The sequence below is a fragment of the Protopterus annectens genome, chromosome 2.part1, assembly GCF_019279795.1.
Source record: "Protopterus annectens isolate FY-2018-M chromosome 2.part1, PAN1.0, whole genome shotgun sequence".
NCBI classification, from domain to species: Eukaryota; Metazoa; Chordata; order Ceratodontiformes; family Protopteridae; genus Protopterus; species Protopterus annectens.
Window position 1 is genome coordinate 1423647784 of NC_056729.1, and position 16439 is coordinate 1423664222.

At 42.9% G+C, this 16439-nt stretch overlaps 1 protein-coding gene across 1 annotated transcript in view; it reads left to right on the forward strand.

The window, feature by feature from the left end:
* The window catches only part of ZFYVE28 (zinc finger FYVE-type containing 28), a 2243904-nt gene that overhangs the window by 2024056 nt on the left and 203409 nt on the right, over positions 1 to 16439 (forward strand). The gene's annotated exons all lie outside the window — the stretch shown is intronic.

Sequence of the window (16439 nt, forward strand, 5' to 3'; positions counted from 1 at the left end):
AAAGTGGATGCCCTGTCCTTCCCCTGGGTCAATCTATCGGTCTATGCCTTTCCTCCCCTACCTCTCATCCCCAGGGTACTGCTCAAAATAATGGAGGAAAAAACAAGGATCATTCTTATAGCTCCAGACTGTCCCTGGTAGCACTGGTATCCCTTGCTGCGCAGTCTGTCCCCGCTGCCTCCATGGCATTTTTCTCAGATTCCAAACCTCCAGACCCAGAGGGAAGAGGAATTCATGCATCCCCAATTACAGACACTCAGTTTGGCAGCTTGGCTTATTCCCTAACCCCGAACCAATCTGCCATCCTCAGTAAACCGCTTCTGGATGTTATCCATGAGGCCAGACATCCTAGCACCAGAAAGTGTTACGTAGATAAATGGAAAAGGTTCTGCACCATCCTGGATTACTTCGCTGGCCTACTATACAATGGTCTATCTTTCTCCTCTATAAAAATTCATGCCTCTGCTATTTCTGTTCATTTTCCCACTGAGCAGCCCCTTTTCTCACACCCTTTGATCAAACACTTCCTCAGAGGGGGTAGCAACTTGAGGCCCCCAAGAAGGGCACCAACACCAGCTTGGGACCTTAACTTTGTCTTGGAAAAGCTCACCCTGCCCCCTTTCTAAGCAGCTTCTTTTGCAGAGCTAAAATTTCTCTCTTCGAAGACTGCATTCCTTCTGGCCATCACTTCAGCCAGAAGAGTCTGAGCTGCAAGCACTCATGGCTGTGGAACCCTTCATCATCTTCCATGCAGACAGGGTATCCCTTAGAACTAACCCATCCTTCATGCCCAAGGTGGTGTCCAGTGTGGCCCTCAACCAATCCATTCATTTGCCCACCTTCTTTCCTAATCCCCAGAACAAGGGGGAAAGGACACTTCATTCTCTAGATGTGCACAGACAGCTCAGATTCTATCTGGATAGGACTAAATCCTTCAGAAAGTCTGATTAATTGTGGGTTAGCTTTGCTGCAGGGACAGAAGGCAAAGCCATCTCCAAGCAAACCATTTCCAAATGGGTAGTGCACTGAATCCTTTTCTGCTCCAAACAGCATGGAAAACCTCCCCCAAGGGGATCAGGGCACACTCCACCAGAGCAGCCTCCAGCTCTGCAGCTTTCCTCAGAGGACTCCCCACCAGGGACATCCTGGAGGCTGCCACCTGGACATCTTTTCACACTTTTACCAAGCATTACCACATGTCTCTCTTCTCCAAATCCAGGGCAGAGTTTGCATCTGCAGTCTTGCAGGGCATCCTAGCCAGCCCCTAGTTTTCTTGACTGCCTCCACCCATTTCCTCAGCTTTGGGAATTTACCCAAATGTGATGACTGCAACAGTGAAACATGAAGAACATAGTGCAGTTGTGTACACTTAACATAAATGTAGATGTTCAAGTGTATTCACTGCTGCAGTCCTGGTTTCCCTCCCTCCATCCCCCTTTAGTCTCTTTCTCCTTTTATTACCATTCGTCCTTGTTGTTCTCCTTTCCTTACAAGGGACATATTGGTATTTTTTTTCCACCAGAACCTGACCTCCTACTTTGGAGGCTTCTGACAGGTTAGGGCAAGAAAAACTGATGTAATGGCATCGACTGCCTTACTTTATACTACTGATGACCTGATGTTAGTCCTCAAGCAACAGCAACTGACACAAAAATTATAAGTCTCTGGTGTTTGGGCCAGCTGAGGGCTACTCTGGCAGGGTAACCCAAATGTGATGACTGCAACAGTGAATACACTCGAACATCTACATTTGTGGTAAGTGTACACAACTGTACTTTTCAGCTCCGAGTGCTACTTCAGCACCGAGCGTTGTACCGACCTCACTGGATTTGACCCCTTTACTTCCCATCTCGAAACTAGGGACTTCGGTGCTGGCAAACCTTGCACCATGGACCCGATACTCCCCCCTCCATAGATCCATTTCTGGGCCAAGCGTATAGCCCCTTCATCAAACGTCCTGATTCCCCATCCGGAGTATCCACTAGATCCACCAGGAGCCTTTCTGAACATGATGTGGTGCGTCTTGTAGACCAGCTGTTATTAGCCAGGGGGATTCACTCACTTTCTAAGACCCATCCACTTGCAGGACTTGGGTTGCCTTATCCACGGACTCCATCTTGCACTCCTCCTTCGACCATCTTGGTTCCGAAGCCTTCTGCTCCGACATCTTTCTTGGAACCCATCACCTCGGCGCCTATGGTGCATCTCACACAGGCTCCGAGTTTGTCTCTTTGGTCTTCGGTTCCCACTGAACCAGCCCTTCCTCAATCTGGGAATTGGGGGACGGGCACTTCGGCCTGAGATACAGAGTCACCTCTCTCCTCCATTCCATCATTGGTGCCGATGGCTGTGTCCGCGCCAATCCTGCTTGAGGCTCCATCCATGGGGGTGGTTTCGGCAGAGCGGGGTGTGACCCCAGTCCCGAGGTTGTCTTTCTCGGTTCCAGGCTCCCATCCCTCTTTGGACTGGCCTGCCTTCCGCGCGATGGAGAGGGCTGTTGCTTCTGGCAGCACTCCTTTGATGTTGAAACCCCAGTTTTCACCCCCTGAGCTATAGCTGTCACAGATCCCCCCCCCCCGAGACAACGGGCAGAGAAGCCACAGGACACCCCTCCCCTGTTCAGGGTACCCGCTCTTCTGAGTCCTCCTCAGAGACCCCCACTGAGGAGCCCCTCTCAAAAGAAGACATGCAAGAGGAAGCAGATGAATTCCTCCGAGGAGTCCTTAATGGAAGACACGGATTACGATGATAGTGAAGGGTCCCCACGGTCACCTCCTGATGATGTCTCTTTCGGAGACATCCTGAAAATGTTAAAGCAGAGAGGTGACTGGAAGCCCTCTAACCCTTCATCTGAGGAGTCCGTGTTCCTGCAGGCTTTTCTCGCCCAACCTTCTACCTCTTGGGTGACCCCACCTGCCGACAAGCTCATCCAGCTCATCATGCAGCGAGCTTGGAAGAACCCTGATTCCACTGAGGCGATCCCTCGGAGACCAGACAAAATTCTTTCCCCTCCAAAGGAGAACCCACATTGGTCCAAAGGGTTACCAGTTGATGGTATGGTGGTGGCAGCGGCTAAGAAAAAGGACTTGGCTGAGGAAAGACCTGCTGTCCACCTGCCCAATAGGCTGTCCTGGGCAGTGGACAGACTTGGGAAGTGTGTTTTTGCATCAGTGACCTTTGCCATATAGTCCCTGAATTATTTGGCACATTTTATGAGGCTCCAGAGGGACTTGATCTCCGAACTCTCTGGGACGTTCACAGGACAGTTGTCTGACGAGGTAAGGGACAAAGTGGCCTCGCAGCTCACAACCCTGGAGTCAATATCCAACTCGTCCATGAGGTTGCTGTCACATGCAACCGAAGGGGTGGCTAGAACAGTTGGTTTGGGCATTGTTATGAGGTGTCATGCCTGGATGCGCATTTGTGACCTCACGGACCTCTTCAAGTCTTCCTTTCTGAATGCTCCCATTGAAGCTTCATCCCTTTTTGGCTCCAAGGTGAAGGACATGCTAGCCAGGTGCAAGCAAGATGGAAAGAGTCTGTCTGCCATAGGCCTACGGTTTCCAACCCTCAACGTACCGTCTCCAGGAATCAGAGGAGTTGGAAGATGTGCCATAAGAAATCTCAGGGTCCCTTCCATGCCGCATGTGGTGGCGATACTCCCAGAGGCAGAGGGGGTAACTATTCTGGAAGATGCCCCTATAGAGGCAGAGGGGGGGGGTCCTCAGGGCTCCAGGGATTCCTTCTGTGGACAGCCTTATCAGTGCTCCTGAGAAGTAGCCTGATTGCATACCTTTGGAACCAGTCTGAGGTCATTTCTCTTTGCACCAAGCTGCCTGGCAATCCATCACCACCGATTGGTGGGTGCAGAGCATTATCACCAGAGGTTACACCATTCCCCTTTCTTGTCAGCAAAATTTCCCAAGAAAACTTCCTGACGTTCCACCCAGTCAAAGGGAAAAAGCAGCTTCAGAGATTATAAAGCTGTCTCAAAAAAGAGTAATCCAAGCAGTCCCACCAGACCAACGTGGATCCAGATTTTACTCGAGATTCTTTTTGGTGCCAAAAAAGACAGGAGACTGGAGACCCATTTTGGATCTCAGCAGCTTAAACAAGTCTGTCACCCAAACCAAATTCTGGATGGTCACGGTTCAGTCCATTCTCCCCTTTTTAAGAGAGGGCGATTGGATGTGCTCTATAGATCTCCGGGATGCGTATTACCACATCAAGATGGACAAACGCTCCAGGAGTCTGCTTTGCTTCCAGCTAGGAGCCAGTCATTATCAATTCCGTGCCCTGCTGTTCAGTCTCTCTACAACCCCCAGAGTGTTCATGAAATGCAGGGCAGTGGTAACAGCTCACTTGAGACTAAAAGGATTCTGGGTGTTTCCATATCTGGATGACTGGCTCCTTACCGCCCCCACCGAGCATCTTCTGGTAACAGAACCTACATTATACTCTGTCTCTAACAAAATTGTTGGGAATAACGATACATTGGGAGAAATCAAACCTTGTCCCTACACAACAAATAGAGTTCAATGGAGCAGTGTTCAGTACTCAGTCCTGTCTGGTATCACTCCCAGTTCACAGACTCCATCAACCGAGGCTTCAACTCTGGGTGATACTCTCACAAACAACAGTTTCTGCAAAGAAGTTCTTCCAGCCCTAGGTTCCATGGCAGCGAAAATCCCAATAGTGTTTCTAGCAAAGCTACACATGTGGGTTCTGCAATGGCTCTTTCTGTGTCAGTGGTTCCCAAACTATTACCCCCTCAGTTACCAGATTCAAATAACCAACTCATGCAAACAGGACCTGCTTTGGTGGATGAGGCCAGACGTAGAACTTTGGAGTCATCCATTTCAATCTCCTCAGCCCACAGCCATTGTGACCACGGATTCTTCCTTGGTCAGGTGGGGTCATTTCCAGGGAAAGACGGTCCAAGGCACAAGGTCCACCTCAGAGGCCCACCTGCATATCAATGTTCTGGAACTGAGAGCTGTGCTGTTAGCCTTGCAGGCCTTCCATTCGGCTCTCCCTTCCGGGACAATTGCAATTCAATCAGACAATATTTCAGTGGTCCTTTATATCAACAAGCAAGGAGGAACCAAGTCCTATCCCCTATGTCGAGAAGCCATGATAATTTGGCAGTGGGAAATAGCTTCCAACCGCTTTCTAATAGAATGAGCTCCAACATGATTGCAGACAAGCTGAGCAGATGTATCCTCATGCCTTACTAGTGGTCCCTCAACCCCGAGGTAGCGTCAGCAATCTTCAGCCACTGGGGCCAGCCCTGCTGTGATCTTTTTGCCTCCCCATCAAACACCAAGTGCAGCAGCTATTTTGCCCTACTTTCTTTGGAAGGGGAGTGTCAGAGGGACGCTCTGATTCACGATTGGACCACGGGACTTCTTTACTCTTATCCTTCCATTCCTCTGATCCCACAATTTCTTAAGAAAGTTCTTCAGTTGAGATGTAAGGTGATCCTCATAGCCCCATTCTGGCCTCGACAAGTTTGGTTCCCCTTCCTTCGGCCTCACCTAGTATACCTGCCGTGGATTCTGGACCCCCTACCAGATGTGATTACTCACGCCCAAGGGTTGTCACCCAAATCTGTCCAGTCTCAATCTCAAGCTGACAGCTTGGTTTCTCCACTTCCAGTAGTAATCAGACAAGCTAATCTCTCCTCGCCTGTTTGAGACATCATTCTGGCCACTCATAAACCGTCCACCAAAATACTATACCAGGATAAATGGAAAAGATTCTCCATCTGGTCCAAGGATAACATGCTAGACCCGTATTCAGCTCCAATTACTGCAGTGCTTCAATACTTGGCTAGCTTTTTTGATAATGGAGCCTCTGCCTCTACCGTACGAGTACATCTAGCGGCAATTTCCACAGTGGTATAGATGGCACCCCTCTTATCTCTCTATGCATTTGCAAAGCTTTCCTCAAGGGGACTTCTCATATCAGGCCTCCTGTCAGACAGCCCGTGAAACCTCACTCTAGTCCTTCAGTCTTTAACTCAGAAACCTTTTGAATCTGCTGGGCAGTGTGACCTAAAGTTTTTGTATTGGAAATCTTTGTTCTTGGTAGCCGTCATGTCTGCCAAAAGAGTCTCGGAGCTGCAGGCATTGTGTATCAAGAGGCCCTATCTGGTCTTTCATAAAGACAGAGTATCACTTCGGACAAATCCATCCTTTCTTCCCAAAGTTGTTTCTGAATTCTCCATAAACCAAACCATTGATCTACCAGTGTTCTTTCTGAATTTTGCCAGTAGAGGAGAGTACTGCCTTCACTCTTTGGACGTACATAGACAATTGAGATTTTATCTAGACAGGACCAAATATATCCGTAAATCTGAACAGCTTTTCATCTCCTGTTCTGGGCCCAGAGAGAGGTTGTTTCCAAGGTTACTTTATCGAAATGGCTAAGGGACTGCATAATTTTCATCTATTCCCTCAGTAATGAACCTATGCCAAAAGTTGAAGCTCACTCCACTAGATCTATGGCAACATCTGTAGCTTTCCATTCCAGAGCTTCCAATGGGTTGACATCTGTGCAGCAGCTACTTTAGCTAAGCCTCATACCTTTATCAGTCATTACAAATTGGAATTGGTCTCCAGAAGGAAAGCTGCCTTTGGCTCAATGGTACTCAGGAATGTTCTTCCATAAGGGCCGCCTATGGACCTCAAGGTAGCTTGGTATTCTGTCCCATCAGTGATGAATGGAGAGAAGATTAACAACATCAGATAAAGAAGTTATGTCTTACCATAACGTTCCATCTGTGTTGTTCATCTTCTTTCACTCATCACTTCCCACTCTCCTTCCCCCTCCAAAGGCTCCTGGGGCTTTGGGTCTAAGTGGTCCCATAGGGTTTCTGCACAGAAGTGGCCTCGGCTTTACTTCCTTTTCTCTAGCAAACTCGATCTGAGGTAACAGGGAGAAGGGCATCCGGGGTAGAGACTTAGCTCGAGAGTTTTTTGGCTGGGGCGAGCTTGGTAAAAAGGCCGACTCGGTTGGCTCTGAACTGAACCCATCAGTGATGAATGAAAAAAGATGAACACCACAGATGAAACGTTATGGTAAGACCTAACTTCTTTTTCCAGTTAATAAAGGGGCGATTCTAAACCGTTTATTTGAAAGACATTCAGATGCATAACAGAGTTCTTTATTTACATTCTTTACATAGCCTAAGATGGGAGTAAACAAGCCCTTTTTCCAGGAGTTAGCTGTGGAAGTAAGCTCATTGTAGGAATCAGAAGAGAAAAAAAAAATCTTTGAGAAGGGATTGCATTGGAAAATGAAAGAAACTTCAATTTGAGTTTGAGAAGTGAAATTTTTTTTGATCATTTTTTTAAGAAAAATGAAGTATGGAGGCAACATTCAGAGGTATGGTATGTTTGTATTTATTTACACTTATACTGGATCTGTAAGGACCTGTATCAGGCATAGCGGTGGTACTAAGGAAAGATGAATTATAATTATAGTTACCAGTTTCATAGTAGATAACATTTGTTCCAGTTAATAAAAGGGCGATTCTAAACAGTTTGTGAAAGACATTCAGATGCATAAATAGAGTTATTTATTTACATTCTTTACATAGCCTAAGATGGAAGTAAAGAAGCCCTTTTTCTAGGAGTTATCTGTGGAAGTAAGATCATTGTAGGAATCAGAAGAGAAAAAAAAAATCTTTGAGAAGGGATTGCATTGGAAAAAGAAGAAACTTCAGTTTGAGTTTGAGAAGCGACTTTTTTTTTTGCTCATTTTTTTAAGAAAAATGGAGCTGAGTTCTGAAATAATTACATTGTTTCTATGGAAAATCGAGGAGTTGCATTGTGAATTTAATTACAAGCAGACAGATTTCTGAGAGTGGGAGGAAAGATGTTCCAGGTTTTGGGATGGGAATAATTGCTGCATTGTGCACTGGCCATGATTACACTGTAGCCTAAGGTATATTGGGGGTAATGTCTGCCTGCAGGCTACTTAACAAAATAGGCAAGATAGAGCTGAAATTTACTGGAAGAAGCTGGCAAAGAAAGAAGATATTTGGACTGCAGGCTAGTGATTGCCTTCCCTATCAGGGATTGATAGAGTGTAGGCAAAGAGAAAGGGATGCAGTCATAGGTTCATAGGTTCATAGCTAGGTACTAGGCTGTTGGCCCTAGGGCCCATACAAGCCTAGCCAAAAAATGTACCCTGGCTTTCGCCACCCAAGAAAATTATTTTCCTTGTCCATGTCGAGCAGAGCCACAGAAGTGATCCCCGGGGTGAATTTCCCATCCAATCATCAAGATTTTTCTTGAAGAGTGCTAATGAGGAGCTCTGTTTGACATAGATAGTCTGTTCCAGAGTATGGGAAGTCTCTGGGACAGGAATTTATCCCTCCAGCATGTTCTTTTTATTGTGGTGACAAGGTTAAGGTCCCTAGAGTGTGTAGCTCGGAGGGATTGGGATTTCTTTAAGTGGAGCATGTCCAACAGCTCTGGGTTTGACATAGCTTTGTATGTTAGGCAGAGATCGCCCCTGAGTAGGCGATATGCGATGGAGTAAAGCTGTAGTTTTTTGAGACGGTCTGCATAGGGCATTTGTTTGAGGCCAGTAATCCTCTTTGTGAGGTATTTCTGTGGCCTTTCCAGTTGTTGTAGATGTCTTGTGAGGTACATACCAAAAGGGGTGTTGTACTCTATAATGGGTCTAATGAGTGATGAGTAGAGGGGAACAATGACCTATTTTTTTCTGGATGAGAATCCTTTTGTGATGAGATGAGCCACGAAGAAGGATTTCCTGACCACTGCGGCAATGTGATTATCAAAGGAGAGACTACTGTCCACTTGTGTCCCAAGGTCTCATCACATTTTTGGCATTAAGTAGACTACCAGTTATGTGGTAGTTCATGGGTACAGAGTTTTTACCAAAGGGGATGACAATACACTTTTTGGCATTGAGCTTCAGGCCATGGCTTTGGCACCAGGTATCCGTCTTAGTGAGGCCCTTTTGTAGGATGTCCACATTGTTAGTACTATGTTCAATAATAGCCTCACCTCAGGCTTTGTACCCACTGAATGGTGCACCACGACAGTTATCCCACTCCACAAAGGGGGAGCCACGATGGACCTCGGGAACTACCGCCCCATTAGCCTGACGAGCCTGGTCTGCAAGGCCATGGAACGTATCATCGTGGAACTCATAAACAAAGATATTGCCAGTTCATTCTGTAGTTCGTGTAGAATGCAGCCTGGGATATTGTCAGGTCCCATGGATGCTGTGTTCTTGGCTTTGGAGAGTGTTTTTTTTACCTGTGCAGCCGTGATTATAGGAACTTTGCATTCTTCCTGTATAGAGATGGGCCGTCTAGGGGGTGAGAGGGGGGTAAAGTTAGCACTGAACCTATCTGCTAGGATGTTGACAGTATCAGTTGGTTCTGTATATTTAGTGCCATTATGCTGCAACTCAGAGCAGATCTGAGTGTTCTCATTTAGATTCTTGACATAGCTATAGAATGCTTTGTGGTTGTCTTTAGAGTCGGTGGCAATTTTGATTTTGTAACTAGCTTTGGAAGATTTTATGAGGGATCTCAGCTTCTTACTGAGGTTGACCAGGGAGTTCCTCTCCAGTCATGGGATTCTACTCTTTTTTGCAACAGTTTCTTTCTTCTGTTGTAGAGTTTGTTTATGGCAGAGGACCACCAGATTGGCTTCCTTTTTTTGGAGGATAACATCTTGGTTCTATTAGGGATAGCATGATCCATGCACTCGTGTAAGTGCTTATAAAGTGCATTTGTGTAGGATTCGGCAGTTATACCTCTATTGTCCGTCTGCATGAGTATCATGAAGTTTGCCACTTCTGTCTTAAGAAGTGTGAAGTTGGCTTTTGAGAAGTTTTTTTACAATGGTTTCCCTAATTGGGGCTGGGGGTGGGATGTGGATATCTAGGCTGATTAGCTTGTGGTCGGTTCTGACCAACGAGGAATTGACCTCTGGTGTGGAACACCGGTTTCCCATGTTGGTAATGACGAGGGCTAGGATATTGCTGCCCCTGGTGGGGGTGTGAATAAGTTGATCCAAGGCATTGGAATTTATGAATTCTAGAAAACGTTGAGCAAAAGAGTTGGTACATGAGTAGTTTTCCCAGTTAATGGTGGGGTAGTTGAAATCGCCCATTATTAGGGTGTTGGGTTGTACCCTAATACTTTCCAGTGTATCAAGAAATGAGGAGTGTGAATCCTGGGGCATGGTGGTGGGTCTGTACAAGCTACAATTTGGATTACGGTCTTGCCCCGGAGTTAGTTGCACTTGGATAATCTCGGATGCATTATGCTGTGCAACTAGCCTGGAGGTGTGGATATCCTTAATGAATATAGACACGCCTCCGCCTTTAGTGCTCCTTTCTGGGTTAGGTGGCTGAAAGGTGTGGTATGAATTGAAGCCTGGTAATGCAGGGGTGCTCTCTGGAGCTTTGAACCAGGTCTCTGTCACTGCACAGATGTCAGTGTTTTCCATTGTAATGAGTGCCTCGAGTGAGTGCATTTTGAGGTTTAGACTTCTAGCACTGAGTAGCATTACCCTCAGAATTTACTTGCTTGTACCTGTTACGGTGGTGAATTTGTCATTTGAACCTTGCCTAAAAAAGGCACTATAGGGTGGCAAGAGCCTTAGCCAGTATCTGGAATCCTAAGGGTGACAGGTGCAGGCCATCTCTGGCAAAGCATCGTGGACTGTCGATCATGTCGTCCCAGGCAGACAAATACTGGATCCCCTTAGAATGACACCAGAAGCTTAGCAAATTGTTGAAGTCAATCATTTTGTCCTTGTACTGTGGTATCATTCTGGGTGATGGCAGGATGCTACTCAGGGTTAGGGTCATACCTGCCTGGGATACAAGATCGGAGAGCTCCTCCATGTCTCTTTTCATGTAGTCCAGGGAGTTGCGTCTCAGGTCATTCACACCAACATGGACAATGACAGTGTCATATTTGTACTTATTGTGGAGTGACTTGAGTGCATGCGTTATGTGGAGGATCCTGGCACCTGACAGGCAGCTGACAGTAACTTTCTCCTTGTTTAGTCTAGTGAGTGGAACATCAGTGTGCCTGACTATAGAGTCACCTATGACTAGAGTGTTGGGTACGTTGTTATGCCTTATGGGCTGTGGTTGAGTGGCACACTGAGTTTGTGGGCTGTGTGTCATTTGGGTTGTGTTGGGGGGTGGAGTTTGCTTGCGTGTATTCTTTGGATGTCCCTGATGCTTGGGCAGGTTTTTATTGAGAGCCTCCGCGAATGTAGGTTTGTGTTTTGTGTTTCTGTGTGTGTGCTTTGGTGGTGTAGGTTTTGAGGGACTATGTGATGAGTGTGGTGTGGTGCAAGTGTTTACCTTCTCCTCTTGACTGTCTAGTCCAGTCTTGGGTGAAGAGATCTTTGCTTCCAGTTTGGCTATATAAGTGCATCTCTCACAGGTTGTAGTGTTGGGTGGTAGGAGAAGAGGGTTGTCTGTGTACACAAGGCAATTGCTGCATTGCCCCAAGATGCCCAGATTCATCAGGTAGACAGGAGAAATCACTGGGAGCTGACCCTTAGACATGCCTGGATAAGTGCTTATTTATTCAGTACTAAAAATTGCTTTCCACTAGACAAGTGAGGAAAGTTGAGTGCTGTAGTAATTTGCAGCTTATGTAGTGTTTACAATGAGTTCTGAACAAGTGCTGAGTTCAAAGAAACAGATTTGAGTGTTGAAACTAGAAAACTGGCTAGTTATAAGAAAAAAAAAACTAAGCTAGAAGGCTTCCCTCCAACACAGAAGGGCTTGGGGGCTCAGAAGCCTACAAACAGTCTATACCACTTAACAGGAAAGGCAGGAAACAAGCTTAAAATTTTTTTTTCTGTTTCCCAGATGCTCTCCTTGTACATAGTTGGAGTGCCTGAAATCAGAATATGATCTCACTGCACTCAGCTGAGTGAGCAAATGAGATGGGCCCAGAAGGAGTATCCAAACACAGATTTACAAGAGGGGTGGGCAGTTTCAATGCCACTAAGATTAACACCAAAACAAAAACAGGGAGGGTGGGTGGGACTAACTGAAGAGCAGAGTCAAAACTTCCAGTTCAGTTAATATTCCTGCAACACAGTTAAATCAATTCAAATACTGTATTATTTGAAAAAAAGTGTAGATAAAGGTACTTAAATTCTCTTATACGTCCAGTTGAATGCAGCTAGATCTTAGCCGGCCAAAGCTCAGGTTTTTAAGCAGAAAATATTTCAAACTGTACCACTTAAATAGGCAAGGACAGGAAATCAAAGAATGTGGCTACCCCCACACCTGCAATTACTAACAAATAATAAAATTCAAGCAATTACTGACTGAAGAGCAGAGTCAAAACTTCCAGTTCAGTTAATATTCCTGCAACACAGTTAAATCAATTTAATACTGTATTATTTGAAAAAAGTGCAGATAAAGGTACTTATATGTCCAGTTGAATACAGCTAGATCTTAGCCGTCCAAAGCTGAGGATTTTAAGCAGAAAATATTTCAAACTGTACCACTTAAATAGGTAAGGACAGGAAATCAAAGAATGTGGCTACCCCCACACCTGCAATTACTAACAAATAATAAAATTCAAGCAATTACTGACTGAAGAGCAGAGTCAAAACTTCCAGTTCAGTTAATATTCCTGCAACACAGTTAAATCAATTTAAATACTGTATTATTTGAAAAAAAGTGCAGATAAAGGTACTTAAATTCTCTTATACATCCAGTTGAATACAACTAGATCTTATCCGGCCAAAGCTGAGTTTTTTAAGCAGAAAATATTTCAAACTGTACCACTTAAATAGGCAAGGACAGGAAATCAAAGAATGTGGCTACCCCCACACCTGCAATTACTAACAAATAATAAAATTCAAGCAATTACTGACTGAAGAGCAGAGTCAAAACTTCCAGTTCAGTTAATATTCCTGCAACACAGTTAAATCAATTTAATACTGTATTATTTGAAAAAAAGTGCAGATGAAGGTACTTGTATGTCCAGTTGAATACAGCTAGATCTTAGCCGGCCAAAGCTGAGGTTTTTAAGCAGAAAATATTTCAAACTGTACCACTTAATGAGACAAGGACAGGAAATCAAAGAATGTAGCTACCCCCACACCTGAAATTACTAACAAATAATAAAATTCAAGCAATTAGTGACTGAAGAGCAGCGTCAAAACTTCCAGTTCAGTTAGTATTCCTGCAACACAGTTAAATCAATTTAAATACTGTTTTATTTGAAAAAAGTGCAGGTAAAGGTACTAATTCTTTTATACGTCCAGTTGAATACAGCTAGATCTTAGCCGGCCAAAGCTGAGGTTTTTAAGCAGAAAATATTTCAAACTGTACCACTTAAATAGGCAAGGACAGGAAATCAAAGAATGTGGCTACCCCCACACCTGCAATTACTAACAAATAATAAAATTCAAGCAATTACTGACTGAAGAGCAGAGTCAAAACTTCCAGTTCAGTTAATATTCCTGCAACACAGTTAAATCAATTTAAATACTGTATTATTTGAAAAAAGTGCAGCTAAAGGTACTTAAATTCTCTTATACGTCCAGTTGAATACAGCTAGATCTTAGCCGGCCAAAGCTAAGGTTTTTAAGCCATCCCTATCGGCAGAATCTCCTTTCTTCATTCTTGTGTTGGTCTCACAATTTTAAAATGTAAAACATTGTAATACTGCTGAGCATTCTTGACCTTGATAGGCGGTAAAGCAGAGGTTATCTTTGACAACAAAAAAATGGTGTTTGTGCATAGGCTGTCACAGTAGCCAGTTAATACTGCCAAGTGATATTTTTTAAACACCTTGTAACACAGGCAAACTTTCATTTTATACAAAAGTAATCAAACCATATTAAGTTCACATTTACAAATGTTATAAATCACATTTATTATTATATATCTTGTAATCTAGGCAACATTACATAAATTATTTAAATTCATGCCTTCTCTTAAACCGCATTCCTCCTCCAAAACATTTTTCTGCACTTCGAAGCAAAGATCTTAAAACTGCTAGACTTGTTGCATATTTGGGAGCCATACATATCTCCTGCATTGTTTATTTGTGAATTGTTTATCCAGTCCCTCTTCCCAATCTTTTCTAACCTCTTCTGATTGGTTCCTATAGTTATCGTGCAGTTTTTGTATATGCCCTACTAATTATCCCTTTTTAACAGCAGCTTCTGTTTTATTCAACTAAAAACTCAACCAATGCAGGTCTTTCACTGAGGATTCCCCTGTCCCTTTCTCTCTGCATATACACCTTTGGCATATTTATTTATTTATGTATTGCATTTGTTAACCAGGAAAGTCCACTGGGCCTAGAACGAAACCTTTTTCAGTGGAGGCCCAGGGAGAAAAGCTCCACATTATTACATAACAAAGTGAAATATTTATACATAGAACTAGATATGTTGACATTATTTTTATATTCAAACAAGTAATACAATTAATAGCAACAGCAGTAATAATGTTTACAGTCAAAGAGTACTATAATGTACAGTTGGCATACATATCAAGTCTTCCATGTATATTTCCAGTTTCTTGGTTTCCTCATTTCTGTGCTTTATACAAATTTTAAAAAACTTTCCAAAATATCTCTAATACCTCTACAGGATCTCTGATTATTTTTCTTGTTACAGGCTCCCTAAGTTTGCCAGCAACTCTTTCTGCTTTCTGTTACTTAAGTTGTTTTGCCAAAACTTTTTGTGCTCTGGAATTATCCAAAAATAGATGCTTAACAGCAGTTTTTCTAAACTCATGCATATTATCCATGTACTCCTTTATTTTATCTTTAATACTCTGCAGTTGAGCATGTTGTTACTTGAAATTCCCCTTATTTTGTAATGCTTTAACCTTTGTCAGTCCCTCTAAATAATTCTTATTACTTCTTTAACCAAGTCTATTTTATTTTATTTCTACTCTGTTCTTAAACTCCACTTCCATTTTATCCCATTCACTTGCTAAAACTTCTGGAGTACTTTCTAGCTTCCCTCATAACTCCAGGATAATTTCCACTACCCATTCCTTAAATTCTTCTCTTTTAAACATGTAGGTGGGGAAGCACCAACGTCCCATCTTTACTTTATTAACCTGCATTTTTATATTAGTAATTATTGGTGCATGAGCTGAAATAGTCACTAGATGTGTATCAAAGTTTCCATTTAAATGGGCATGTTCCTGTGAAATGTAATTTCTACCAAGTTTAGCCCAGTTATTGTACCTTGGGGAATAATATGTATATTCCCTCCAAGTTTCTGCGACTGAAGTCACATCTTTCATACCAAATATTTTCATATTTATTTCAGAAATATGCACTGTCTTATTATATTTTCCCTTCTAGACCCCCAGATACATCCTCATTGTTGCAAATCTAAGTCCATTCCCCATCTATAAGTAATATTCCCTGCTGACAGTTGATTATTTCTCCCAAAAAAATGCTTTAAGCTTCAAAATAGCAGTTTTATGTGGAATATAAACATGTGAGTGGAATCCTCATCCCTTGCCAGTGGCCCCTTAATACTATAAATCTGCTATTATTATTTTAAATGATCCAAAAGGTTTTCACTCCAAAACTGAGGTCAGAATAACCATCTGATTATGTGCATTAATCCATTTACTGTCAAAGAAGATAATAAGACTGGGTTTACTTTGAAGACTGACAGTGATGCTCTGTTTTCTTTTTCTTATCTTGCAGATCTGGCATGTTGGTTGCTAATGAATGTCATTATAAAAAATAGTAACTGTGGAATAATCAACTTCAGCCAATGTGAAAACAAACACTAGTACATACAAAAAATAAAAGAAAATGAACACAGACAGTGATGTAAGATAATGTCTAATTACCAGGACTTGTAATAGAATGTTACCAGTTCAGCAGCATTGCACATAAACCCCTGCTGCATTAATTTATTTCTTCATTGCATTTATTTACCGGGAAAGTCCACTGAGCTTAAAAGAGTCAGTTTTCAGTGGAGGCCCAGGGAGAAAAGCTCCAAGAACATAGATACAGAAAAAAATTAAACATTAATCGGTACAGAAGTAGAAACAGTGTTATACATAGTAATTACAGTAATATATATATATATATATATATATATATATATATATATATATATATACAGAATATATACAGAAAAGCAGGACTTTAGTTGGTTTGATTACAGTAATATATATACAGAATATATACATAAAAGCATGAATTTAGTTGGTTTGATTACAGTAATATATATATATATATATATATATATATATATATGCGCGCACACAGAATATATACATAAAAGTAGGAATTTAGTTGGTTTGATTACAGTAATATATACAGAATATATATACATATAAGCAGGAATTTGGTTGCTAGATTAATCCAATCAGGGAGATATAAACAGACATATATTAATCAGCATTATTGTACC